At 39.3% G+C, this 26,257-nt stretch overlaps 1 protein-coding gene across 1 annotated transcript in view; it reads left to right on the top strand.

Moving 5' to 3' along the window:
* The first annotated feature begins 17,915 nt into the window (after window positions 1-17,915).
* The window catches only part of SLC35G2 (solute carrier family 35 member G2), a 44,990-nt gene continuing 36,648 nt past the window's right edge, over window positions 17,916-26,257 (top strand). The window contains exon 1 of the mRNA XM_049628790.1: window positions 17,916-18,247. The gene's annotated coding sequence lies outside the window, so the exon portion shown is untranslated. The remainder of the gene's footprint in view (window positions 18,248-26,257) is intronic.

Genomic DNA, 26,257 nt, shown 5'->3' with positions numbered 1-26,257 from the left:
CTCTCTCTCTCTCTCTCTCTCTGTCTCTCCCCTTCTCTCTGCCCCTCTCCTGCTCTTGTGCACATGCTCTTTCTCTCTCTCAAAATGAATAAACTTTAAAATTTTTTTCAAAAACAAAACTATAAAGCTTATCATTGATATGAATTAGTCAACTACTTGCTACTAGCAGGACTGACTTATGACTTTCATGGGCCCTGGGCACTTTTGAATTTTGGGGCCCCTTCCCCCATAAAAAATTTTAAAAATTATATTTTGAGATTGTGTTGTCAAACCAACCAACCAACCAACAAACAGAAAGATACGCAAGTACAAACTAGTGGTTGCCAGAGGGAAGGGGGAGATACAGGCTTTCAGTTATGGAATAAATAAGTCTCAGAGATGAAAGGTACAGAATAGGAGAGTCAATGGTATTATAATACTAACATATGGTAACAGACGGTAGCTACACTTGGGGTGAGCATAGCATAACATGTAAAATTGTTTAATCACTATGTTGTATTGAAACTACACCTGACACACACCTGTGTGTCAACTCTTTCTCAATTAAAAAAAAAAAAAGACTGTTGGAATAAAGGTTAATATAATGCAGGCTGGATTTACTTTTTTTGTTGTGGTAAAATATACATAATATTAAATTTACCATTTTAGTCATTTTAAGTTTACAATTCAATGGCATTATGTATATTTATGTATTTGTTATTACTATATTTTATTTTTATTTTAAAAGAGAATTAAAATTTTCATGGACCCTTAAAAGTATCATGGATCCTATAGGCTTTACTTGCTCTGTCTAATGGGTATGTTGGCCTTACTATAAGATGGCAAAAAAGGGCAAAACAGAGCAAAATTGAAATGCTCTCAAATTCACTTTATAGTTCACACACACAAAATGACATTCAAATTTACCTTTTCTTTCTGCAGGGAAATACTAATCCTGGGAAGTCACGTGTCTGAGTGGATGGAGGCAGACTGAGATCAAGCCCTATTTGTAGCCCTTACTAGCTGTATATCACAGCCAGCACAGCGGGGGCTAGAGACAGGCCCAGTGAGAAGCCTTGGGAACAGGTGGGGATTGAGGGGGACAGTGCCAGCAGGCTCAGAAGTAGTGCCAGCTCCTGGCCAAGAAGTCCGTTCAGAGACTCCAGATGAAGCCCGGGACAGTCCCCAGGATTCCAATGGGGGAGAATCCAGAGTTCAGTGGAGAACATATGTATCAGTCACAGTTGCAAACTGGAGGACAGAAACATACAGGCAAAAGGGAGACCTAGGGGAGAGGAGAAAATGCCAGCTAGTCCACTGCTGAGTACTGCTTTTCAAGAGCCTGCTTTTCAAGAGTCTCCTTGTTCTTGCTGCAAGTGCCACCTGTTGCCTGAAACTGTGCGCCCGTGGGCACTTCTCTTCTCAAGTCTCAGTTTCCCCATCTGTGCAATTAGAAATCAGACTAATGACCCCTAAGTCTGATGAGCCATTTGCCTATTCCCAGTTTCCTAATAGCTCCAAAACTTTTTTTTTCCTGTTTAGAGCTTGTTGAAACTCAGAGCTTAATGTCCGTCCAAATTTCTTAGCTAGCAGAGGTTGCAAATTGTTAGCTGCTGGACCAAATCTATCCCACAAGTGGGCTTTGTTTGGCCTGCTCAATGTTTTTAAACTTTGGCTTAAATGCCAGCACCCCTGAATCAGGAGATGCTTCATAGAACTCTGAACTTCTGCCTTCTCTTGAAAAGTTGGCAGTGTTCCCTTGCCACTCACTACCAAGCCTTGATTCTCTGGTCTTTCTGCCACCTGCGTGTCATAAGGGGAGGCTGGTTTACCATGTTTACTTAACAGAGGTGGAGAGATAGAGAAGAAGAGAAGGCAATTTGATCTGCATCCTGTTAGTAGAATCCAGTATCTTTTTCTGTATCCGAATAATTCAGAATCAAGGAAGCTTACAAAAAGCTTTCCAGGGAGTGGACTACACTCACTCATGCTGCTTCTCCCCTCCCCCACTGCTTGGCCCCTTCCATCCTTTGTGTGAGCTTCAGTTGCAGCACATGGCACACTAGTATGCCAAATTTTTTCAGTTCCAAAAGCTATAGATTGTAAGATGTTTTTTAATCTATTAAATTAATAATAGATATCTAGGTCAGAGGACCCCAGGACATTAAATGAACTCATCCATCAACACATGATTTCAGAAGTGTTAAGGTGTAAAGGGAAAAAAAAGCATTTTTAAATCAAGGAAACTAAGGTAATGATTATTTTACACTCTTTCTCTCCAACAGACTTGTGAACTTGGTTGGGTCAGGGACAGTACCTTTTTGGCCCTCTCCCTTTCCTGCTCCTGCCATGCCTATTGATGCCCTGAATGAATGTTTCATTTGGAGAATTTTCTAGATGCTCCCTTAGTTACCATGGTAATCCAAAATTGGTTTCACAGTCCTGTGCACCAAGGGGAGCCCTGCTGAGGAGGGCTGCCTGCTGACCTGGACCCTGAACCGTGTTGCATATGCTGGCTTTCCTTCCTGGACAAGCAGAACATTGACGGAAATCAAACACTTGCAATGAAAACTTCAGGGATAGCCTTGTGAATATAAAACAATTTATTTAAAATAATTCTGTTGTCACTTGTCAGATTTTATATTAATGCACAAAAAAACACCAAAAAACACAAAAACAAAACTGTCCTTTCAAAGTGGTTTCTCAGTGAGCCTTAAATAATTTGAACAAAAGACTCTCAGTGGAGAGTTGGAAAATCTATTCTCACGGTTCAGCAATTTGTTGAACTTCTGTTGAATCCAGTTATTCTAAGAAAGAATGCCTATAAATACAACAATACCTTCCATTTCCTAGGTGCCTGTTAATGTTCCAGGCACTTTGCATACACTTACTTGACAAGCACTAATGCATTAATTCCTATGTGCCAGGAACTGTTCTAAGCACTTTGCACATAGTAATTCATTTAATTCTCATAATGAGCCTATGAAGAAGCTTCTATTGTTATCACCATTTTACAGATAAAGAAATTGAGGTATAAATAGGTTAAGTGACTTGCCTAAGGTCACATAGCTAGTAAGCTATAAATACAAAATTCAAACCCTGGTTGCCTAGCTCCAGAATCTGTGCTCCTAATCAAGTTGTTACACTACCTCTCTTAATCCTTTCAATAATTCAATAAAATAGGTGTTACTATGGTTACTGTACAGATTGGATACTGAGGCAATTGGTCAGGTAGTATGTCTCTATGGCTTCTCTCTTCCTGACCACATTCTGATCTGGGGAAATTCTGGAAACTCTCCTAAGGGTTAGACTCAACCCTCCATCTTCCACCTCCCCCAAACACATCTTCATACATTCACGGAAAATTTATAATGCTTCTCTCAAACTTATTTTTAGGAGATTAGGAGCCCGATCTTTGTAGACAAATTATTTTGAAGTGATGATCTAAGGCATGCACTGGTAGGAACTGAATATGCAAATTTAATGAGTTTAATTAATTAGAAGAGAGTGTTTCTTTTAAGATCACAAAATAACTGCTTTTTGAAGTGGGAGCTGGGCACTGGGTGTTGTATGGAAACCAATTTGACAATAAATTTCATATGAAAAGAAATGCAGTGAGAGCTGGTAATTGGGAATATAGTAACTTAAATGCTTAAAGCATCTGAATTGTATTATCCTAGGAAAGTGCTCTTGGAATATGGAAGAGTGATTGTCTTCCACAGGTGAGAAATCTGTCAGAAGGGAGAAAACATAAATTAACAACCTAAAGTTAGGGTCACTTTTCTGAGAAAAATTGTGAGTCCCTTGAACATGTAATAACAGAGGGGCCAACCAGGATGGAACTGTCTTGATTTTAGCACTGAAAGTCCCTCATTCCAAGGAAAGCTCTCAGTCCTAGGAAAACTGGATGGTTGGTCACCCTAAATTAAGGTCAGTTATGGATGACAATTTATGGGAGAAATTCACTGTTGGATAGAGAAGAGGAACGGAAGGGAGAGGGGAATGGTCAGTTATGGATGACAGTTAATTAAGGTCAGTTATGGATGACAATTTACGGGAGAAATTCACTGTTGGATAGAGAAGAGGAACGGAAGGGAGAGGGGAATGGCATCTTGGGCAGAGAGAGCAGCTTGAACAAAGGCCAGAGGTATGAAATGGAGGTTTTGGGGAATTGCAAGGATCCTGTATAGCTCTAGTTTGGAGCTGACAGAAGAGGCAGAGTGGAACGTAAGGGGAAGAGAGGTGGCTGGCCAAATATCAAGTGATGGAATGTGAAATGGGCAGATAGAATTCTATGAGCTTGGCTCAATGCTGAGAAGCTTATCCTTGGTACTAACAAGCAGTTAGCAGGACCAGGAGCCCTTTTATGGTGGTGGTTTTGGGTCTTGGGTCCTAATTTAAGACAAAACAAAATAGAAATTGGCTTGGCTTGCAGAATCTTAACTCCGTGGTAGTCAAAGAATTTTATTCCTAAGTTCCCTAAAAGAATTTGAAAACTATGCATTCCTTTGTGTATTTTTAAGTTGATCGTTAAAATGTTTATCAAAAGTTTAATCATTCCATAGGATATACTTTCTGGTACTTTATGAATATTGGAATTTTAAAATGAATGGTTATATAATTTTTTTAAATGAATCCAATGCAATCTAAATACCAAAGCAACTAGGTACCCTGCTTCAACTAATATCCGCTTCAGACATATATGATTAACCTCTTTATCAAGGGGAAATTTTAAATCATTCTTTTTTACCTCCTTTTTTTCAAAGTTTATTTATTTATTTTGAGAGAGAGATAAGGGGAGGAGCAGAGAGAGGGGGGAGAGAGAGAGAATCCCAAGCAGGCTCTGCACTGTCAGTGTGGAGTCCAAGGCAGGGCTCGAACCAACAAACCGTGAGTTCATGACCTGAGATAAAACCAAGACCTGGCTGCTTAACTGAGTCACCCAGTGCCCCCCTTTTTTTCCTCCTTTAACTTATATTTCCATTTTACTTTTTACACAGAATTTCATCCTAATATATCTTTATACTTGAAAGGCTTTTATTGATTACAATACTGTACTTCTTCATGACAAAAATTATGTATATAAATGGAAGTTGAATTTAAAAATATTTGCTATGACCATTAGACTTAAATTATTTAAACATTGCTTCTGGATTGAATCATCATTACAATTACTATAAGCACATAATCAAATCAAAAAATATCACAAACTTTGATAAATAATATTAAACATAAAAATTTATCAGAATAAGTCTATTATAATGAGGAGAAGGGCTATTTAAAAACTTGGTTCATGGGGGTGCCTGGGTAGCTCAGTCAGTTAAGCCTTCAACTCTTGATGTCAGCTCAGGTCTTGATCTTAGGGTTGTGAGTTCAAGTCTTGTGTTGGGCTTCATGCTGAGCATGGAGCCTGTTTAAAAAAAAATTAAAAATTGGTTCATGAGTGCATGGCTGAAAATTACTTATTGCTTGAATGAGACAGCATTCAGCATCAATCACATTTTTTGTTTATATATAAACCTTGAGAAATCTTTTTATTTTTTAAAGATTTTCTTTTTAAGTAATCCCTACACCCAACATGGGGCTCAAATTCACAACCCTGAGATCAAGAGTCAAACGCTCCACTGATTGAAACAGCCAGGTGCCCCAAGCCTTGGGAAATCTTATTTGTGTAAATAAGATGATGGAGGGGCACCTGGGTGGCTCAGTCAGTTGAGCTTTTGACTCTTGATTTCAGCTCAGGTCATGATCCCAGGGTCATAGGATTGAACCCTGAGTGGGGCTTCTTGTTGACTACAGAGCCTGCTTAAGATTCTCTCTACCTCCCTCTGCTCCTCTCCCAACATCACGTGCACATATTCTCTCTCTTCTCTCTAAAAGGTAAAATAAAATAAGTTGATGGAAATGGAAGGCATTTTGTTATTAACAAATGTCACCGAATGCTTCAAACTCCTCTTAAATTGTATGCCCCAAACTAGCCATATGATATAAAAAATTATTTTTGTTGAGATATCAGCTGATAACTTTGATTAGATCCTTCAATTTTGTTGAAGAAAGGATAGGAAACAACTGGCTCACAGAAAGCTTTTATCCAATGGTTCACTTTCTCAGCACCAACACCAAAAAATCAAATCCTAAGAGAGCCAAAGCATAAGAGACTCCTAAAAACTGAGGGTTGATGGGGGTGGGAGGGAGGGTAGGGTAGGTGATGGGCATTGAAGAGGGCATCTTTTGGGATGAGCACTGAGTGTTGTATGGAAACTAATTTGACAATAAATTTCATAAAATAAAATAAAATAAAATAATAAAAAAAATAAAAAATCAAATTCTTCACAACACAACACATGCATACTTTTTTGGGGGGAACCACAGTGGGATTCAGGATGGGTGAGGAGTGTGCCTTTCTTTTGTAAAGAGGGAGAAGAATAACTATAAAATAGTAGGTAGGAAAGGAGAATGTGCAGGATATTAAACCACAGCAATCATTTAGAACAAAAGAAGACAGTTGAGGATCTGAAAATTCTTCTCTTAGAATCATCTTGCCTTTGAACCCCTTGGAAAGTCTTCATGGGCCTCTAGGGCAGCACGTGCCTCCAGTTGAAGACCACTGTCTTAGGAGATGTTATTGCTGACCTGTGTGGGAGCTGGGATGGGAATGTCTGCCTCCCCAGTCCAGAGCAAACTTTGTAAATAAGAATTTCCTAAGAGAAAGAAATCCTCTTCTTGTGTCTTGCCATGTTGGCCTTTGCCTTAAACTCGAAGATGTTTGTCTTAGAAGGGTTCCTATACCTTGAGCGTTCTGTGTCTGTATCATGACCCTCATTCAGCTCTACTTCTTAATCTTGGGCCCTCTGCTGGGTGGCTGTTACCAATAGATGCAAAATACCAGGGTATGTCTTTCCTATCTCTACCCTGATTCACAGGGGCTAACCCCAGGAAAAGATTCCAATGGAGTCATTATCTTTGGTGATCATGGGCAGATTCTTATTTTGAATCTACTGAAAGGGAAATGCAAATGTACCCAGAAGTCTGATATTTTTCAGGCTGTGTCCTTAGCACAATTTTCCCCAACTCTGACCATGAACATCTCTCATCCATCTAAAGATCTCTCTCTCTCTCTCTCTCTCTCACACACACACACACACACACCCCAAGACTAAAAGCAATGAGACAGTGAGACTACTTAGGAGACCATTATGGTCCATGCAAGAGATGATAATGGTCTGAACTCAGGCAGGAACAGTGGAGATGGAAGGAATCAGTAGTCTTGGGAGATGTTGAAGAAAAGGAAAGGACTTATTCAACTTAATGACCGATTTGATTGATCAGAGACAGAGCGGGGTTCATGATGAGTCCCACTTTTCTGATATAAGTAACTAGATAAAAGGTAGTACATCCACCAATGAAATACAAATAAAAAACGATTTGAGGGGAAGATGGCAAATTCAATTTTTGCATGATTAATTTGAGGTGTCTTCTGGATAGATAGGAATAATTTTTTTCATTTTTTTAATGTATATTTGTTTTTGAGAGAGAGAGACAGAGCACATGTGGGGGAGGGGCAGAGAGAGAGAGAGGGAGAAGGAAACACAGAATCTGAAGCAAGCTCCAGGCTCCAAGATGTCAGCACAGAGCCCGACATGGGGCTCAAATCCATGAACCTTGAGATCATGATCTGAGCCGAAGTGAGATGTTCAACCAACTGAGCCACCCAGGTGCCCCAATAGGAATAATTTTAAAGTAAGCTGTTAAGTACATGGGTCTGGAGCCCAGGAAAGGGGTCTGGGTTAAAGATACAAGTTTAGGAAATCAATACTCTATAGGTGGATGTTTAAGTCATAGAAGAGGATTAAATTACCAGACAGAGGATGTAGAAAGATGAGGAGAGGACCAGGTGCAGAATCCTTAGAAAAACAAACACTTAAATCTGGGCAAAGAAGAAGAGGAGCTAGCCAGAGATGATAAAAACAGAAGAAAGGTGGAAAGTGAACCTAGAAAGGGAGGGGAGCTTCCAGAAAGACATAAATGGTCCCAGAGTTTAATGTTTAAAAAATATGCTTTGGATCTTTCCTAGATAGATGCAAACACATTTTCCCCCCAATCCCATTGCCCCATTAATAATTCCTCCATTTCCTTCCCTTGTCTAAATGCTAAAATTCTGGAAGGAGTTGTTTTCAATTTTTGTCTCCAATTCCTCATTTCCAGCCATCTCCTTAGAATCCAGCAGTATGGCTTCTGTCTATTGTATTCTACTGATCTTGATCTTTCAAGGACTTTCATGCTGTTTTATCAATGGCTGTTTCTTATTCTAGTCATGTGGAGATGATGCCAGGAAGTACCAGTAGAAGTGTAGGGAAGTGAGAAAGAAAAAGGAAGGAAGCCAAAATAAATGGTGCTCTATCAAGTCAGTAACCACTGTGAGTAACTAAAACTAAATCTTGCCTGGGCACTCTAAGAATTGGCATAGAGCATAAGCCCAAAGTTATCGTAAAAGATGTGGGATCTGGGGTGTTTATACATCTGCTCTAGTCAGTCATTGGTTGATAGTTGCTGTATTGGAATGAGGACAGAGAAGCATCAATTCCCCCAGTGTTTCTGGCTTGATACTGATGGCTCAGAGTGGTTTCCAGCAGCCAAAGGCCCTTAGACAATTGGAATCAGGAGTCCTATCATGTAACTATAAGACCTGAAACTATCTGGATAGGGCACTGACTAGGTCTGCTACATTCCTTCTTGGTCTCCTCAGCATATTTTATTCTGCCCACTACTGTTTCTTCAGGTAATCTCTTTAATTTCTGTCCTGGTAAGCTAACCAGGTTCTTATTCCCATCTTTGCCCCCTCTCTTTCTGTGGATGGTTATTTCCTCCTTCTGTCTCAAACAAGAGCAAATTGGAAGGTGAAACTCTAGTCCTCAGCTCTCTTGTTTCTGTACACACATACTTGATATTTTTTCTGTCCTCATTACCTCAACCCTTGCTTCTATGCAGATTACTCCCAGTGTGTTGCATATAATTATGTTCAATGACTTAACTGTTGAGATCAAAATTTATTTAAAGGTCTTCAGGAAAAAAAAGACTTTGGGTGTCTTTTATAACTCAACAGACTGAAAAATCTATAAATGTCTGCTGGGAGTCATTCAGGAATTACACTTCCCGCTGACAGTGTGAGAAGCAGGCTCAATATATGACTCAGCTTGCAATCAATGGAGCATTATGCTTCAAGAAAATGGGAAAGTTTTATACCAATTTAGAATTTGTCACTAAATCTAGCCTGATTCTTTGTCCTCAAAGAAGTGCAGCTCCCTGCTGTCAAGGCCTGAGCTCTTGGGATCTTTGCCTATTTCCTTGGCAGAGCCATAATTAACAATGTTTGCTATCAAGAAAAGTAGCATGATTGAAGCCCTCAAGTCAAGACAGTGTGACAGAGAGAGAGAGAGAGAGAGAGAGAGAGAGGGGGGGGAATGGGGCAATGAGTGCAGAAGAGTGGTTATTGCAGAGGTGGAGCCTAAGGGAAGAGTAAGGGGAAGGCTTCCAGGCAGGTTTTTGGCTCTTGCTCCATCCATCCCTGTGGCTTCTCAGGGAGTAGTGGAGAGGAGAGGGAGTTTTAGACTTTTAGACTGGACTCAGTCTTCTGCTATCATCATTTACAGTTTTCCTTTGGCTTCTGTCTTTAACTCACATCTGTGTTTTTAACTATTTAAGAGCGGAGCACTGAAAATTTGGTTGGAAGCTCTGAGCACATCACAGGGGCTTTGTTAAGAAGCCCAAGAATTCTGATTCCTGATTTTTTTTTTTAATATGGCCTATTTAAAATTTTTTGTTTATTTTCTTTCTAGAAGATACAAGATGTTCTGTGTGTTCCCAGAGTTCTGAAATTTCACTAAGATATGCCTTGATGTGGGTCTATTTTAGAGTACTGTGCTGGGTACTTTATAGGCCCTTTCACTTTGTAAAGTAGGATATTATCCTGAATTATTTCAAGAATTATTTCCTTCCCAGGGTGCCTGGAGGAGGAGGGCTCAGTCAGTTAAGCATCTGACTCTTAATTTCAGCTCAGATCATGATCTCATGGTTCATGAGATTGAGCCCTGGGGTCAGGCTCCTTGTTGACAACACGGAGCCTGCTTGGGAGCCTCTCTCCCTCTCTCTCTCTGCCCCTTCCCCATTGACTCACATGTGCACTCACTCTCTCTCTTTCTCAGAATAAATAAATAAACTTAAAAAAAAAAAAGAATTATTTCCTTCCCTCTGTGTTCTCTGTTCTCTCTTTTTGGACTTTTTATTTGGATGTTGGACTTCCTGAGCAGGTATTTTAATCTTCTTACCTTTTCAGGTTTTTGGACCTTCTAATTTTCTTATCTTTTCTTACCAACATTCCATCTTACTGTCCTTTTGCTTCCGTATCATGGGAGACTGGCTCTTTCAATCTTTTTATTAAGTTTTTAAAACATTTGTACTATCACATTTAAAATTTTAAGGCTCCTTTTCTACAAATACACCCTTTACCTTTTTGTAAATACTTCCTTTCTGGGGCATCTAGGTGGCTCGGTTGGTGGAGTGTCTGACTCTTGGTTTCAGCTCAGATCGTGATCTTGGGTTCATGGGATTGAGCCCCATGTGGGAATCCACACCCAGCATGGAGCCTGCTTTGGATCGTCTCTCTCCCTCTACCACTCGTGCTCTCTCTCTCTTTCTCTCTCTCAAAAATAAAAAAGCTTATAAATACATCTTTTTCTTATTTTAATGATATAATATATCCATCTGAGAAATTTGATAATCAAAAACTTTTTTTTTTCTTCCCTGGATAGGCTCTGTTTCCTCTAAGTTATCTTTATGTGTTTGTTTCTTTTGATCTATCTGAGGCTTTCCTTAGATGTGTGGTGATCTTTGGCTTCCACTCATATTTAAGGATGGGCCATAAAAAGCTGACTGGAAACTCTAAGAACATTAATTGGGGCTTGTCAGTTGTGGATTTCGCTGTGCAGTGGTCTAGTAGGGCCAACTGATTAGCAAATCCCTATGTCAGAATTTGAAGTCTTTCTCTTGAGCTTGTCAGAATAATCAGAGAAAGATCTTCTAGTCTCTGGGACAGTACAGACCTGGCTCCCAGTCTTCTGGGGGCTGAGAGGGAGAGAGGGCGGGTGGTTTCAATATTCACTGTGTAAACATTCACATCCTTCTGTTTTCCATACGGATCTCCCTATCCTCAGCTGTGCCTGATATCCCCCAGAGTAGACCTTCAGATTTGTCTTCTTCAGGGAACATTCCTCTTTATTCTCAGAGGAAAGGTCTCCAGCCTCCCACTAGGGTTGGAACCTGTGATTTTTAATTTTTTGTTTGGCATTAAGTATACTTACATTGTTGTGCAATCATCAACACTCTATTTCCAGAACTTTTTACCTTTCCCAACTGAAATTCTATACCCATTAAATATTAAGTCCAAATTTTCCCACCCATCCTGCCCCTGATGCTGCCATTCTGAAATAGTGTCTATGAATTTGACTAAGGACCTTATGTAAGTAGATTCATGCAATATTTGTCCTTTGTGAGGCACCTGGATGGCTCAGTCAGTTAAGTGCCTGACTCTTGGTTTCTGCTCAGGTCATGATTTCATGGTTCATGGGTTTGAGCCCTGCATTGGGCTCTGCACTGATAGTGCAGAGAGCCTGCCTAGGATTCTCTCTCTCCCTCTCTCTTTCTCCTCCTTCCCTGCTTATTCACTCTCTCTCTCTCAAAATAAATAAACATTTTTTAAAAATTTGTCCTTTGTGACTGGTTTATTTTACTTGGCCTAATGTCCTTAGAGTTCATCCATGTTGTAGCATGGGTCAGAATTTTCTTCCTTTTTAGGGCTGGACAATATTCCATTATATGTATGTATCACATTTGGTTGATTCATTCATCTGTCACTACATATTTGCTTCTACCTTTTGGCTATTGTGAATAGTGCTGCTATGAACATAACGGTATAAATATTTGTCAGGTCCCTGCTTTCATTTCTTTTGGGTATGTACCAACAAGTAGAATTGCTGGATCATATGGTAATTCATTTTTAATTTTTTGGGTAATTGCCACACTACTTTCCATAGTGGCTGTTCCACTTTACATTCCTACTAGCAATGCACAAGGGCTTCAATTTCTCCACATCCTTGGCAATACTGGCTATTTTCTTTTGTATGTTTCTTTTGTTTTTTATAACTAATTGTTGTGAAGTGGCATCTCATTATGGTTTTGATTTGCATTTTCTTAATGATTAGTGATACTGAACATTTTTTCATGTGCATATTGGCCACTTGTATACCTTCTTTGAAAAAGCATCTACTCGAGTCTTTTGATAATTTATCAGTTTTTTTTAGCTGTTGTTGAATTAAAAACCTTTCTCAGATAAATTATTTGCAAATATTTTCTTCCATTCCATGTGTTGTTTTGGTTCACTCTATTGACAGTTTATTTTGATGCATAAAAGACATTTCATTTTGATTTGTTTCTTTGGTCATTTAAGAAATCAATGCCAAATCCAATGTGATAAAGTTTTTGCCCTATGTTTTCTTCTAAGAGTTTTGGCTCTTATATTCAGGTCTTTGACCAATTTTGAGTTAATTTTGCACATGGTTTAATGTCATTTATTTGCTAGTGGATATCCAGTTTTCCCAACATCATTTGTTAAAAAGATGTCCTTTCCCCATTGCATGGTCTTGGCACTGTTTTCTTGACCATGTACGTAAGAGTTTATTTCTGGGCTCTCTATCTTACTCTATTGGTTTGTAGGTCTCCCTTATGCTACTACCACACTGTTTTGGTTACTGTAGCTTTGTGGTAAGTTTTGAAATTACGATATGTGAGGTTTCCAATTTTGTTCTTTTTCAAGATTGTTTTGGTTATTCAGGATATCTTAAGTTTCCATATGAATTTTAGGATGGAATTTTCTGTTTCTGCAAAAACATCTTTGGGATTTTGATAGGGATTGCATTGAATTTGTAGATCACTTTGGGTTGTACTGACATCTTACTAATTTAAGTCTTATAGTCTGTGAACATGGGATGTATTTCCACTTATTTTTGTCTGTAATTTCTTTCAGTGATGTTTTATAATTTTCAGTGTACAAGTTTTTTGTCTCTGTTGTTAAGTTTATTCTTAAGCATTTCATTCTTTTTGATGTTATTGTGAATATAATTATTTCTTAATTTCCTTTTTAGATTGTTCATTGTTAGTATATAGAAATGCAACTGATTCTTAAGCATTGGTTTTGTGTCCTTCAATTTTGCTGAATGCATTTATTAGTTCTAACAGTTTCCTTTGGTAGAATATTTAGGGTTTTATACATAGAAACTCATGTTGTCTATGAACAGAGATAATTTTATTTCTTCCTTTCCAATTTGGGTGCTGTTTCTTTTTCTTGCCTAATTGCTCTGGCTAAAACTTGTAGTATTATGTTGAATAGAAGAGATAACAGTGAGCATTCTTGTCTTATTCCTGAGGAAAAGTCTTTCACCATTGAGTATAATGTTAACTTTGGGTTTTTCATATATGGTCCTTATTATGTTCAGATAGTTCTTCCTATTCCTAGTTTGTTGGGTGTTTTTATCATGAATGTATTTGCATTTTTAATAATCAGAAATTGTCACACACAAAAAATCAAGGTTTCTACCCCTTTTTAAAAAAATCTCAAAATCTTTTAACACTGAATTTACATTTCATTATGGTTTCTGAAGCCGAATTAGCAACTACTCTCTTTATACAGCATGTTCTTTAGACATAATCTCCATCTAAACTTTTTCACTCATTTTACATATCTAGAGGGATTTACTTTTTGGCCTCTGTTATCATAATAGCAAACATTTACTTAGTGCTTATTGGTGCCAGATACTGTCCTAAGTCTTTTGCATATATGAGTTTAATCTACACGATACCCCCATGTGGTAGTTACTATTATCCCCCTTACCTGATAAAGAATCTAAAGCACAGATCAAATAAGTGGTAAAGTGAACAAATATGGTAGTAGATTAGTAAATGATAATGAAGAAAGAATTGATTGGGGAAAACAGATATGTATTATTTTATACATAATTTTTAAAAGTTTATTTATTTATTTTGAGAGAGAGACAGAGAGCACACACGAGCAGGGTGGGGGCAGAGAGAGAGAAGGAGAGAGAGAATCCCAAACAGGCTCCGCACTCTGAGCGCAGAGTCTGACATGGGGCTCGAACCCACAAACTGTGAGATCATGACCTGAGCCCAAGTCAAAAGCCAGACACTTAACCAAATGAGCCACTCAGGTGCCCCAATTTTATATATAAATTGAAGACTAAGGCAAGTGCTTATACGTTGTGACAGTTAAGTTGCCTCACTTATTTCAAGATGTGTGGTTATGTGCCAGGTACTTGAGGCTGATAGAAGTCTGAATGCACCTTAAATTTGGTGTTACTGTGTGCCTTCCTGCGTGGGTATACAAACCAAATCTTAGTTGTTTAGCCCAGAGCGCTATAAGTACTGAGATTTGTGTCTGATTGTAAGATTGAAGTAGTGGTGCTGATGGGAGAAGCAAGTATTTCTACAATGGTAATCAGAAACTCTAGAAATTTCTTTGGACTTTGAGGGATCTGAATTGTTTCTGGGACTAGAAAAAGGACCTCTTCACTTGTTTTATTTTACTATTTTTAAAAATGCTTATTTATTTATTTTAAGAGGGAATGAGAGAGAGCATGAAGGAGGAACAGAGAGAAAGGGAGAGAGAGTATCCCAAGCAGGCTCTGCGCTGTCAGCACAGAGCCTTACACAGGGCTCAATACCACAAACCATGAGATCATAACCTGAGCCAAAATCAAGAGTCAGATGCCAACCTATTGAGCCATCCGGGCACTGTGACCTCTGTACTTAAATAAAGGCTATGTGTGTATGGAAACTCAGAACAAAATACATTAAAAAAATCTTTTCTAGTACCTCTTCGTATAGGAATGGCAAGACATTTCACTTTATTTTTTAGGTCAAAAGAACATTTAAGCTGATTTGCTGCTCATGTCAACATGTTTCTTTTCAAAAGAAACACTAGTCCGGTATAAAAAAAAATTGAAAAGTAATATAGATCTTAACTGAAGTTTCTTTGAGAAATACCTGTAGTAAACATGTCCTTTTTCACCTGCCCGTCACTATATGATTTCTTCTGATAACAGAACCTTGATTTTCCTTTGGAGAATGAGCTCTCCTCCATTCTTTGTGCTCAGACTAAGGCATATGGTTGGGTATATGATCCAGAATGCTAATGAGACATAATTCCAAGACTTTGTTGGAATTACTCGGAGGTAAATGCTCTGTTTCTACTTGAATTGTTATCTATAAGGATGGCATAAATTGAACACTGGGGAAAGGTGGGAAGGTGGGAAGAAATCACTAAATGTGAATAAACTCTTTGAAGTCAAAGAGAATAGAGACCATAGCCTGATGACATTGTTTGTACTCTGGTTCTGGCCATACCTGAAGCTATCTATACAGATATGTAATTTTCAAATATTAAGCTACAAATATTCCTTTTCTTAAGTCAGTTTGAGTTTGAGTTTTTGACACTTAAAGAAAAATCCCTCAATGCAGGAAAGAAATCAATTTGTTACATATAAAGAAACATCTAAAAATCCTTTCCCTTGTTTCTCAGTATCTTTCAGCGTCATTCAGAAAGGCAGCTATTTTAAATACCTAGTTTTACCCTCTCAAATCTCTCAGAAATCTTCTCTCCTAAACTTGGCTCACTCTACATCCTCGTTTTTCTCACTCCAAGACTCAAAACTTTCCTGGCTCTTTTCCTCCCTTCCCCTTCTTCCAAGAGAAACATAAAATCTAGCTGAGTTTTGTAGATTGGTCTAGCCTTCTGAGGCTTCTTTGCTTTTGTAACTCTTCTCCTTATCTAGATCGGTGCAATTAATGTCCAGGCTGTTTTCTGAACAACAAAGGATCCTTTCTCTTTGAAAGGGTGAAAGGCTGAAAATACATGTTAAATTTTCTATTCTGGTGTCATTTATATTCAGTACAAATAGTGTGTTTACTTGGATGTTAATTCTGTTTGCAAACAGCTACTCCTGGGGTTCTTTCTCTTTGGGTAAGTTTTGTGACAATAGTGACTTTTTTGTTTTGTCTGTGTTTTTTGAAGGGGAGTGGGGGAAAGAAACTAGTTAAACCAATTTGATTGCTTTTAAAAGCCAGAGAAAAGATCAGGCCCTGGATTTAGACCAACCTGATATGGAGTGCTAGGGGCAATGTAATGACTGTTACTCTATTGCTTTTTATTTCTCCCCTCTTTGGGAGCATTCTTTGGGTTTTCTACAGAAACGGCCAGATACTCTCATTGACAATTGCCTCACTCAGCAGCTCCTTCATAAACACATTTTTCAGACACTGTGCCCAGGACTCTTTTAAGTGTCCTAAGAATATTGACTCATTCAATATTCAGCTGCAGTTGGGAGAGCACCAGCACTTGCTCCATAAAGATCTGGATTCTCTCTTCACATCAAGAGGCATCCAAAAGTTCTATTATGCTGGACACTCAGATGATCCCCAGCTTCTTCATGAACACATTGATTATGAGTGGTCTGAATTCCTTTCTTGAGTCTAGTCAAATTGTCTTTGGTGCCCTCACAAAGGGGGGACCCACTGGGGAGACCACCTAGCATGATGGCTGCCTGGAGCCCAAAAAACTGTCAAGATGACTGTGGGAGACATCTCACCTTTTAAAAAACACATTTTTCTTTAACATTTTTTTGTTTTTGTTTTGTTTTGTTTTCTCATGAATGTTCCCAACCACAGTGAAGTATAAAATCAATTATAGTGTCCTGGAATGGTAAGAAAAAGATCATGCCACACCCATGGGTAGTTGAGGATTTAAGGAAGGGACTTTAAAAAAATTTTTTTTAATGTTTATTTATTATTGAGAGACAAACACAGAGCGTGAGCAGGGGAGGGGTAGAGAGAGGGGGAGAACAGAGTCTGAAGTAGGCTCCAGGCTCTGAGCTGTCAGCACAGAGCCCGACACAGGCCTCAAACTCACAAACTGTGAGATCATGACCTGAGCCTAAATCGGTCGCTTAACCAACTGAGCCACCCAGACGCCCCTAAGGAAGGGACTTTTAAAGGTGTGGGAAAGGTTAAAGGAAACCTCTGTGAGCTATTACTAGCCCCATTCCTGAAGGGGCAGGGGCAGTGAGTGATAACCAGATCCAGAGAGAACTGTAGGAGAGGGCCACAGGATTGGAGTAATGGCTTTCAGATAAAGAATACAGCCACTGCTAACAGAAGGACCCTCTGGGGAGATGGGGAGCGGTCCTGAATACTATCCTGCCCTGTGATGTCCCGCAGATGCCTCCCATTGGCCAAGACCAAGTGAAAGCTATTGAACAACAACTGATGTAGTTCATAAAGGTCAGCCCTGAGTCACAGAGCAGGACGGAGAGTGGATCTGGGGAGACAGAAGAAAAACCAGCAGTCACGTTCTGTCTTTTCCCACAGCTAGCACCTTGGTTCAGTCCACATTCTTTGTTGCCTGGCCTAGGGTAGTAACAGCCTTCCTGCCTGTCCTCTTGACCCATCTAGACCATTGCTTTTATGACTAGGTATGTTTCCAAGAGACTATATTCATTTCGCACGGGATGGGGTGTATAAACGTGAGTCCAGGAACCAGCTCAGCAGTGTCAAGACCCTTATGTCAGAGATCTCATCGGTAAAATGCCAGGTGGACTCAGGGATGCCCAAAGCCCTTTCCCGACCACGATTTACCGACGCTAGACATATTTTTTAAATACCGAGGCATCGACTAGCTACTTCTAAACACAAACAGATGGGTGGAAATGGACCGAGGCTGCCTCCCTGCCCCCTTCCAGAAGACCACGTCATCCCAGCTGACGAGCGATTGCTTCAATCCTGCCGTCTCCAAGGGCGTGGGCTAAAGGGGTCCGGGGCAGGCAGTTTCCCGGCGCCTTGGACCCTCCCATCGCGCGGGTAGGGGAAGTCGCGCAGCTCAGGCACAAATCCTGGGCGTCCCGGCGGTCTTCAGCTCGGGCCCTGGCCGCGTTGGGGGCTGGGGAGTGGGCAGCAGAGAGCGCAGGCGCAGTGTCTGCACCGCGGCGCCCCTCTCCACTCCCCGCCTGGCGGCCTCAGCGGCCCTGGCCACGTTTTTTCCTGGCGAAGCGCGCGGCGGACACAGCCGTCCTAGAGGCTGGACTAGGCTCGCGGTAGCGGGCATCCCGGGCCGGAGCGCCGCGCGCCCCTTCTTCGCAGTGAAACGAAGGTAACCGGGCCCGGAGCCAGGCGGCAGCGGCAGATTTGCACCTTGACGCTGCCTGCCAGGCCGCCCCACCCGAAAGGAGTGAGAGCCGACCCCGAACCCCATACACCCACTTTTAGCCATGGTACCTAGGGGGCAGAGCCCCTCTTTTGGGGTTGGGCGGGGCCCAGGGCGAGGCACCCCGCCCTCCTTCACAACCTTCGTATGGGGCTCTGTTGGACGTCAGAAAGGCCGCGGTCCCCTCACTGCTCTCCTGGAGAACCGGGACACGGGGTCAGCCGGGGTCAGCGTCAGCTAGGGCCCCTGAGCCCCCCGTGTTCTGCCACCGTCGCACCTATTGGGCCCTTCCCCAACCTCCATGATAAAGGCTAGGGTAGTTGCTTTCCTCTGGCCCGGGAGCCCACCCAAGTGAGTCCCTGTGGCGTCATGAGATCAGTTTCAAACCCAAACTTTAAAAAATGCTGAATGGTTTTAGAAACAGCCAAGAATTGGTAGTTTTCTTTCTTCTCTTATGTGTGTGATTCTGGAATGCCAGTCCATATGGGTTGAAATTTTCGTGGAGAATAGATGGCTTGTAGAAATTTTTCCACAACGAAAGGCGAAGGCAAGGCGTAGTTGGAGGAAGGGCGGGCTATGGCCAGGTGTGCTGGCTAGAGGAGCAGGGCAAGTCCATTCAGCTTGCTCAGCTCCGGGGAGGGAACCACGAACCCTCCCTGACCGGCCTCTGGGCGCTGAAGAATTTCCACACTGCGCCCGTTTGGCCTCTTTTGAGAGGAGGAAGAGGATGGAAGGGTCGCGCGGTCCAGCCGGAAGGAGACTCGTGTTGGGGCGAGTGGAGCCCTGCATCTCCATCCAGGCTTTCGCGGGGTTTGGCGAAGAGCGAGACGGAAAGACTGCCTCCGGGTGACGATTGAGGGTCCGGAGATAGTGACGCACTGGGCGGAGTGGGCTGGGGGCGACTGGAGAGAGGCGGTTTCCGCTGGCAATTCTGCCTTAAAGGACTTTGATTGGGGTTGCCCGTGTCCTTGGTGCTGAAGTAAGTGCCTCAAGCGCCTTCGTTGGCTCACTTCTCGGGCTAGGGCTTCCTGTACCCTTGTACTCTGCACCTTTGCCAAAAATAGCCCATCTCCAAAGCAGGTGCCAGAGTGGAGCCTGGCCGACACTGAATCCCTTTGTAGATGGGTTAAATGCTGGTTTCCTGAAGATAAGGTGAAGGCAAATGTAGCTCCCTTTTGTGGATGCAGATAAAGCATTTGTGTAACAGGTTTGATTACTTACATGCAAGTACTCACGGCGACCTTAAACATGAACTCTCACGTATGCATCTGTAGGATTCAAGTAGGTGTATATGCACGCAAATACAATGCACATGTAAATACACTTACTGTTTTCAATGCCATCGCACGCTGCAAGTTACATTTTTTTCCCAGAGCTTTTTTGTAATCCATCTTTATTTTCTGACATCTCTGGTGTTTCTCAACTCTGCAGAACCATTTTCATAATCATCTGTTCCAAAGTACAGAGCCTGTGGATTAAAGTGTTTGGTATTATGCTGAGCAATTAAGTGTTTATGCATATTTTAATTTGAAACAAAGATAGTCTAAAAAGATGTAAAGTTGATATACAAAAAATGTTCTTAAGGGAAGTTTAAAAAAAGAATTAATGAAAAATTTAATAGAGAACAATAGCTAGATAACATCATACGGAAAGCTGTAATCTGAAGAAAATATGACTAAGATGTGTCATAATGCTGACAATTTCAAATATACTGGTGGTATATACTTTGTGGACTCAATAAAGATTATATAATGTATTTTTTAAAACATCAATATCTATGATTTTTCTCTCATAAAATGTATGCTTATTGTAAGATATTTAGGTAGTAGAGGAATGCATAAAACCAGAGAAACCAGAGAAAACCATTGTAAACAGATTTTCTTTTAGGTGAACATACATGCATTTTAAATGGATCAATCTTCTGTTGGTTGCATTTGCATTATAAAATTTATCACCAATATCTTTCAAAACAATACATATAAAAACTAGGTCATCATTCTTAAGGGTTGCATAATATTGCACTATGTGGATAGAACATAATTTATTGATTTAAACAATGCCATAATTATGAATATTTATGTATTTCCAGTTTTATGCTATTACAGACAGCTCTGCAAATAACATATTTGTTTTTACTTCTTTCTTTCTTTCTTTCTTTCTTTCTTTCTTTCTTTCTTGACAGAAAGCACAAGCGGGGAGAAGTACAGGGAGAGGGAGAGAAAGAATCTTAGGCAGGCACCAGGCCCAGCACAGAGCCTGACACCCACTGGGCTTGACTATGAGATCATGACCCAAGCCAAAATCAAGAGTCAGATGCTTAACTGACTGAGCTACTCAGGCACCTCTGCAAATAACATATTTGGTCAAACATTTGTGCACTTGTTTTGTTCTACTCTTAGAACAAATTCCTAGAAGTGAAATTGTCAGTTCAATGGGTTAACACATTGGGTTAACACATGTGTCAGTTAAACACATTGATTTGTTCATTTATTTGTTCAGTAATTTCCTGTCTCCTCTTTTGCCTGTTTCATTCTTTATCATGTTCTCAGCATCTACAACAATGCTAGATATATAAGTATTCATGAAATATGTATTGGAAGAACACTATTTCCAGATTGTGCTACAGAAACTGTGTATTAGTGTATATCACTATAAATACTGAATTAGAATGTTGGTATCCTCACACTATCACCAAAATTAGGTTATTAGGTTTTATCACTCTTTTAAAAGTATTTTCCAATTGGATAGGCCAAAAAGAACATATTTTCCATATGTTTGTATAGGTCATGCTTATTGTTTCTTCTGTGAGTTTCCAGCCTTATTTTTCTATTGGTGTGCTTGTATTTTTTCTTGTTTGTAGGAGCTCTTTGTATAATGAGGACTTTGTTACATATGTTGCAATTTTTTCTTGATTTTTTTATTTTTAAACTTTGTTTATGGTATTTAAGCTGCCATAGAAAATTTTAATTTTTATGTAGTCATATATATATACACTATATATACACAGTATATATACACATATTATTTTCTTTTAATTTCTGGCATTTATATCAGTATTCACTTTTCTGTATTAAAAGATAATCTGCCATATTTTATGGTTTTATAAAAGATTATATTTTAGACTCTAGGTTATACTTCCTTTTTAGTAAATTAATTGCTAAATGTAAAATTCTATTGACGATAGCTTCGTAAGAAGTAGTTCTTTATTTTTAACTCACATATGCACATGTCCTCTATGAGGAGTAACATATTACTCAGTTTGAGCTCTTTAACATGATGTATTTAATTTCTAGATACTTAATGAAAGTGTTTTTCCTTAAAATGCTTTTTAGTCTGTATGATTATTATTATTATTATTATTATTTGAGAGAGAGAGACCGAAAGCAAGCCAGGGAGAGGGCCAAAGGGGGAAGAGAGAGAGAGAATCTTTTTTTTTTTTTTTAAGTTTATGTATTTATTTTGAGAGGGGCAGGGTTGCAGATAGAGGGAGAGAGAGAATCCCAAACAGGCTGTCAGCGCAGAGTCCAATTCGGGGCTCATACTAATGAACCATGAAATCATGACCTGAGCCGAAATCAACAGACGCTTAACCAGCTGAGCCACCCAGGGGCCCTATGAGAGAGAATCCCACAACCCTGGGATCATGACCTGAGCTGAAATCAAGAGTCAGACGCTTCTGCCCCTAGTCTGTAGTATTTAAAAACATTTTTTTTAATGTTTATTTATTTTTAGGGGGTGCCTGGGTGGCTCAGTTGGTTAAGTGTCCAACTTCGGCTCAGGTCATGATCTCACGGCTTGTGAGTTCGAGCCCCGTCAGGCTCTGTGCTAACAGCTCAGAAACTGGAGCCTGCTTCGGACTCTGTGTGTCCCTCTCTCTCTGTCCCTCCCCTGCTTATGCTCTCTCTGTCTCTTTCTCTCTTTCTCAAGAATAAACATTAAAATAAAAATAAATAAATAAATAAATAAATAAATAAATAGTTTATTTATTTTTGAAAGACAGACAAAGATAGAGCACTAGTGGGTGAGGAGGAGAGAGACACAGAATCCAAAGCAGACTGCAGGCTCTGAGCTGTCAGCACAGAACTCACAAACCATGAGATCATGACCTGACCCAAAGTCTGATGCTTAACTGACTGAACCCCCCAGGCGCCCCTGTAGTATTTTTAAACTGTTAGTATGCAATCTTTTAAAAAAGGAGCTATTCTTTTTGTATTTTGTTTTTTGTATAAGAAGGAAAATATGACAAAGTCTACTTTTTAGCCAAATTAAGAATTGATGTCATTGAAATTCATAAGAATGTGCACACATAAGTTTGGTCAAATACCTTAAAAATTTTTAAAAAATTACTATTTTTTGGTATCTGTCATGGATCAAAATAACTTTTTTCCAAATAACAAAAGATTGGTTATTGGAGCATTGATGAGCTATTCTGTATTATTTTTTTCCTGGGATTTAAAAACCTTTTAGAACAGCAAAATGGAAATAATTTTATTGTTATTATGGAATAATCCTAAGATGTAGCTGATTATAAAAAATGAGATCAACATCAAAATAGAAAATAAAACCCTCTAGTAAGACATTCTCCACAGGTAACTATGCATATTGGTTTGGAATACAGACTTCCAGATTATTAAATTTATAAATAATGATACATTTCATTGAATGTAAGATGTTGTCAATTGTTTTTTTTTAATTACAGTTTTTTTTTAATGTTTATTTATTTTTGAGAGAGAGAGACAGAGTTTGAGCAGGGGAGGGACAGAGAGAGAGGGAGACACAGAATCCGAAGCAGGATCCAGGCTCTGAGCTGTCAGCACAGAGCCCGACGCGGGGCTCGAACTCACGAGCTGTGAGATCAGGACCTGAGCTGAAGTTGGACACCTAACCAACTGAGCCACCCAGGTGCCCTAATGTTTATTTGTCTTTGAGAAAGAGAGAGAGAGAGACAGAGCATGAGTGGGGGAGGGGCAGAGAGAGAGGGAGACACAGAATCCAAAGCATGCTTCAGGCTCTGTGCTGTCGATACAGAGCCTGACGCAGGGCTTGAACTCATGAACCGGGAGATCATGACCTAGGCGAAGTCAGACGCTTAAGCCACTGAACCACTCAGGCGCCCCAAGATGCTGTCAATTGTAAGATGCATTTTAATTTTACGAATGTGAAAAAATGTGCATGTTAAATTTGGTGTATCATAAATAGAATCATACTGTATCTATTTTTCTGGTATTTTTTCCACACAGCTATAGATATGTTCTTATCTGATACATGTAAGTATTGAATTAATCAACATCCTATTTAAGTTCAGATTATTTACAACTTTTGCATAATAAAAACAGTGCCATATTGAATATTCTTTTAATATACATCTGTGTAATGATATTCCTTCCTTAGGATAAATTCTTAAATGAAATTTATAGGCTAGAGAATTAATACTTTTGGTGCAAAATTAACATTTTGGTGCATATTGTCTATTCTCCAAAATTCTTATAACAATTTGCCCTGCAAAAATAGTGCATGATGTTCTAGATTCTTCATTCACGCCAGAGATAATCAGCTTTTCCTATTTTACTCACCTAAGAGGCAAAACAGGTATCTCACTCTTTTTTAAATTCTTGTTTTTCTTTTATAGAAATGTGCATATATGCATCTTTCCATATGTCTATTGGTTATGTGTATTTTTTTGTGTGAATTGCCTATTCATGGGCTTTGTGCAATTTTTTTTGAGTTTTTAAGAGCCCATCTTGTATGAAAGATGTTAACCCTTTGTTGCTATTGTTGTTTTTAATTAATCATTTAAATTTTTTTATGGTTTCTTTTTTTGCACAGATGATTTAAATTTTCATGGAGTCAAACCAGTCCATTTTTTCTTTGTGATTTTTCACCTTGGTGTTACACTGAGAACACTATTCTAGTTCCCCAACCCAAGATTATAAAAATATTCTCTGGTGAGGGAAAGAGCACAATTAAATTTTCAAAGGAGTAGCACTTAAAACCATATTATATTTAGATATCACCAATTCTGTTTCTAAATAGGATTTATTAAGTTTTGTTTATTTGTGTTGGTAGATCTATCAATCAGCTCCAGCCAAGAGGTGGGTAGCTGTAAGTAGAGGGGCCAAGCAACCTGAAGAGGGGCAATGGTCACACACTGGTTTCATTTAACTAATATGGTTAACATTTTTGCTTTACCTAATAGAAATGGGAGTTAGTGAATTCAGTCACAAGAGAAAATAGTATTTGGGAGACTGGCAGGGAGATTGATTAATCATACCTTTTTCCATATTCTTACATAAATTAGAGTATTTTCAAAGACACAAAATTAATGAGAAAATGTAAAGATGTAAATAATTCAATTATTAAATTTAAGTTTGATTGGAGTTTTTGTAAGGTTCAAAATATTTTAATTCAGGTGTGAATAGCTGAATTCTCCAGTACCTTTTAACTTGGATAGCTTTGCTATCCATGCTTCAGACCTAGCTAATCTCAGCAGTTGTTGACCTATCTAGCAATCTGACAGTTTGTGGTTATCATGAGGATTAGACACACCTCCCACCCCCGATTATTAGATGCTTGAAGAGTCTTTGCCTCCTGGTGACCTGAGTAGAAATATAATTTTCCAGTTTGGCATTGGAATTTGTTGGTGAGGAAAAGATGATGTCATTAATCATACTCTAACTAACCAAGCCTTTTATTCTGAACACTTTTTTTAAGCTTATTTTTTTATAATACATTTTTAACTTTTTATTAAAAGTTTTTTAATGTTTTTATTTATTTTTTGAGAGACAGAGTGTGAGTGGGGGAGGGGCAGAGAGAGAGGGAGACACAGAATCCAAAGCAGGCTCCAGGGTCTGAGCTGTCGGCACAGAGCCTGACTTAGGGCTCAAACTCAGGAGCTATGAGATCATGACCTGAGCTGAAGTTGGACACTTAACTGACTGAGCCACCCAGGCACCCCTTTTCACGTTTATTTTATTCATTCATTCATTCATTCATTCATTCATTTATTTTGAGAGAGACAGAGAGAGCCCGAGCAGGGGAGAGGCAGATAAAGAAGGAGAATCCCAAACAGGCTCCAGGCTCAAACCCATGAAACTGTGAGATCATAACCCAAGCCAAAGGAAATCAAGAGTTGGACGCTGAACTGACTGAACCACACAGGTGCCCCTGAATGCTTTTAAGCACTTCATTGGCAATGAGAGTCTTGTTTCATCTTCCTTGGTGAGGCCACCTTGCACTATGGATGGTATTTCTTAAACACTCTGATAAATCATAGTTCCAGGATGTTATGGGCCACTACTATATCTTCCTTCTTATTTCATGTTTCTCCTGCATTATTTTGATTGTAAAATCAGGCAAAGTACCCTTATTATCACCACACATATTTTTTTTTCCATCCTGCCCTTAGTAATGATTCTCCAAGTAACTAAAGTGTTACATGAACAGTCACTGTCTGCTGGCTCCCGGCTTAGGTATGGAAAGGAAAATGATGATCACTGTAGTATCTCTCCTTTCTTACTTTTCATCCATCTACCTTCTAGTCTAGACACAGGAAATAGCCTTCTATTTGGTAGGAAATGTCAGAGATAAGTTGAGGTCACAGTTTTTTTTTTTTCTTCTGAGGACCAAAAGTTTATTTTGCCCTATAAATTTTAATATACATATATAATTTTAAAATTTTGGCTTATATACCATTACACAGGTTAGATTGTTTATTAATTCTGGTTTCTCTTACAGTCATTGCTGTAATAGAATTGTATGTGATCAATGGGCACTTAACACTATTTCATAGTTAAAATTATATAGGAACTTAATTCATATACCTGTCATCTTTACTGAAGTTCATTTAATCATTTTCTGACTGTATCAAAATCACTTGGTTTGTATCTCTTTACTTTTATCTAAGATCCCAAAATATTAGCAGATTTACTGAACTTTGACTTTAAGAACTTGACGAAG

This window comes from Panthera uncia, chromosome C2, assembly GCF_023721935.1.
Source record: "Panthera uncia isolate 11264 chromosome C2, Puncia_PCG_1.0, whole genome shotgun sequence".
Lineage (NCBI taxonomy): Eukaryota > Metazoa > Chordata > Mammalia > Carnivora > Felidae > Panthera > Panthera uncia.
Note: the sequence above shows the minus strand (reverse complement) of the source record. Positions and strands in the feature narration are given on the sequence as shown.